Source organism: Corylus avellana, chromosome ca7, assembly GCF_901000735.1.
Source record: "Corylus avellana chromosome ca7, CavTom2PMs-1.0".
Classification (NCBI taxonomy): domain Eukaryota; kingdom Viridiplantae; phylum Streptophyta; class Magnoliopsida; order Fagales; family Betulaceae; genus Corylus; species Corylus avellana.
The window spans coordinates 2,927,967-2,931,575 of record NC_081547.1 but is presented as its reverse complement, the minus strand read 5'-3'; positions in this window follow the sequence as shown (position 1 = coordinate 2,931,575).

Here is a 3,609-nt window from a genome sequence, read left to right as displayed (position 1 = left end):
GCCACCCCATATTATTAAATTAAATTTTTAATTTTAATTATTTTATTTTATATTTATTTTTTAAACTATAAATAATATTTTATTATTTTCTTTTATGTGGGACATGTGGCGAGCTTTAAACCATTGGATGGAATCCAACGATCTAGATTAACAAAAAAACTCATTGGCGATTCCCCAGCTATTGCCGGGGATCCTGATTATATATATATATTTGTTTTTTTTTTCTTGGTTTCGTTCATAAGCTAACAGCATTATTGGAGAGAAGTTAATTCTTATTTTAGAGAGTGAAAATGGTAAAATGTATATTTTTGACCCTTTATTCGTTTCCGTATTATGAAGAAAAAAAAAATTGAAAAACACACACACACACACACACATATATATATATATATATATATAATTTGAACTTTCTTTCTCCCCCCAATTATTATTATTTTTTTTAATGAATAATAGAAATAGTTTCCGGTCAATCTTTTGTTTTTTTATAGTTTTTTCTTTGAGCAAACGATGACAGAAGAGTTATAAGGCATAAAGAAATTATTATGATAGAGACATCAAAGGAGATTACATTTAATAAAACACTAGTAACTGTGATGAAAAAGTCAAAAAACCAATGACTCGACAGCGGATATGGACATGATTTGTCGAAATTTGTAGTAAATCTAAAACTGATTGGGACGATGCCATATCCAGGGCCAGGGGCGAACCTCTGTGCATGCTTGGGGGGCCTTGGCAACCCCAAAGCTTTGCAAAGATTGATTTTTAGCCTGATAAAAATTTGATTTTATAAGTATGGCACCCCCAAACATTAATTTCTTCCCACCTCACTGACAAATTGCCCTCCTCATGTCACTCCCAACTCAAATCTTCTCGTTGAGCTAGCTGTATTTTCTTTTTGATGGGTATCAGGCATGTAAAGACGAATTTGTCCCTCTTCTTACGAATCTAATGTTATCAAAAGTGGACCTACATGAGTAATTTTCTTGGATTTTTATTGTTTTATACTTACAATTTCATATTTGGAGTAGTCTATTCAATCTCAATTCCCAAACCTCTTTATGCAATCTCCAATCTCGCCCCCAACCCCTGATTTACATATTGATTGGGTTCACTTCGTGCCATGGCATAGCAATGGAGATGCCAATTTATTATTATTATTATTATTATTATTATTATTAGTTTTTATGTCTATAGTAAATTAAAAAAACTTTCGTATTTGAAAGCCAATTTATTTTTAAAGGTGATTTTATAGACATATAACTTTTGTATCAACTTATAACTTAGTATGAAATTAAGTCTAAAACTTGTTTGCTTTTATTTACATAAACACATGCGTACACATATTTTTTTATAAGTATATGTATTTACTTATTTATTTATTTATATAAGTTCGGACCCCCCATACAAAAATTTATGGTTCTACCCCTGGCCATATCATAGATATTGTCTTGTAATAACCCGATAGGCTATTGTGTATGTCATAGATAATGTTTGAGTTGTAAAGATCTCAAATTATATCTTTGACATTGTATGAAGTATTTTACCCAATTTAATTGTTATATCAATTAAAAGATAACTCATTCAATTTTTATTTTTTTTTCATTTCTTATTTTCTCCTCTCTCCTTCTTTCTTTCTTTTCCATACTCTCTCCGAACCCACAAAATTATCACATTGTTCACTCTTGTCTTGTCTTTTTTTTTTTTTTTTTTTTTCTTCATTATGTTGCCTAGAGATATATATACGAATGAATTATGAATTAATATGTTCAAAAATAAAAAATATTTTCTGATTTGAAGGTTGCGTTGGGGGTCAAATTCAATGATAACGGCCTAGTGAGACGCAAATATATTGCATACTACGCAAGAGGCTTGATTGAAGGAGAAGAAGGAAAATTGCTCAAGAGCTAAAGAATTTAGCTGAAAGGGCTTTGAGCCAATAAGGGGTCGTCAATAAAATCTCTTGCCGAGGTGACTCAGATATGGAAGAATAGTAAATGATATGAAAGAATGGTAACAAAATTTTTGGGATAGAAAAGATTATGTTAATTTTCTGTAGCAGTATGGTATGACAAAGTAACGGATTATGTTAAGTTACTTAAGGGAAATTGATTTTAAGAAGTAAAGTGTTATTTTAGCCAACCTTGAGGATCTATAAATTATTTTTTACACTACATTGAGTGATTTGTAATTTAGGCCAACTACAAGGACCTATAAATTATATACCACAGAAAATGGTTTGTAATTTAGGTCGACCACAAAAACCAATTTTACATTTTATCCCTTGATACAATGAAACAATTCGCATGGAGGTTGTAGCTGTACGTTGCATTGCATACACGCATCTTAAATATTATCTCCCGTTTGATCGCTAAAGACCATTTTTCTTGCAATGATTATCTCCCTATCAATTGATCTGGAGAAATGAATGTAAGAAATTTCATTTATGACCCTATGACATGTTTATTATAATTATAAATAAATATTATTACGGTTTCACTGTAACTGTAATTATTGAAATTATGGTGTTCAAATTATTTATACCATATAAATGATTCATGTGAAAACCGAAATTGTATTTAATATTATTTTGATTTTATTCCTTAATGGGAGGAGAAAAATCAGCCAACCAATAAAGATTGAAGGTCCATGACCTACCTATAAATAGAGATATGTATAACCATCTATTGACACTGGTAGTCATAGATCAGAAGAACTTCTTTCTCTAAATTTATGTTGTCCTCGCTTTCGAGTCAAAGAGGATAAGTTTCGGCGTAAGGGTCCTCTGCTCTCAAGATCGAGGAACAAGCACTACCTATGCATTGAATTAAGTCTGTCTGATGCAGATCTGTAGTTAAACCTTAAGATTAGTCATGGGTTAGCGGATGTTGTTATTGATTGGCTTGGATTGTTTGTATCTTTGACACCTGTAACTTTAGCTTCAGCTATGATTTGCTTCAGAACTTTATGCTTTGTTTGAGCTCTTGTTCACGATCTTTTCATCGATGAATGAGTATGAAATGTATTCTCTTTCCAAAAAAATAAAAAATAATAATAATAAGAGCAAATTTTGGCCTTACCGGCTTAAGCCTACCATTTTGATTCTATTGACTTATATATAAATAATTGTGTTACAATGACAAGGTGTGGTAAGGAAATCATGAGTATTATGATAATTGATACAAAAAAAAAATGTGGATCAAAATTATAAATTTTAACATCTGGAACCATCCATCCATCCTTAATTGGGAGAACCCTCCATTATTTCTTGTGTCCAAATCAATCATCTCCTTCATCCACCAATCAATTCATCAATTCCTTGGAAAACTCCAAAATCTCCAGTCCATTCAGATAGGCATTTTTATTTTTAGAATCCTGTCTAGGCGCTATGCTAACAGAGATAGCTCCCGAATCATCTGAGTCAACCACAAAATCAAAGTAAAATGGAGCTGACAACTGCACAACTTTGTTAAAAGAATCGTCAAGATAGATCTTCTGACTGAAATTGCTATAAATAGATGCATCGAACTTGACAACAGCAGCCCTTGTGCTAACAATATCGCAAAAGTGCAGCCGAAGCATGTGTCTGGAGCCACTCTTGCTCACATCAAA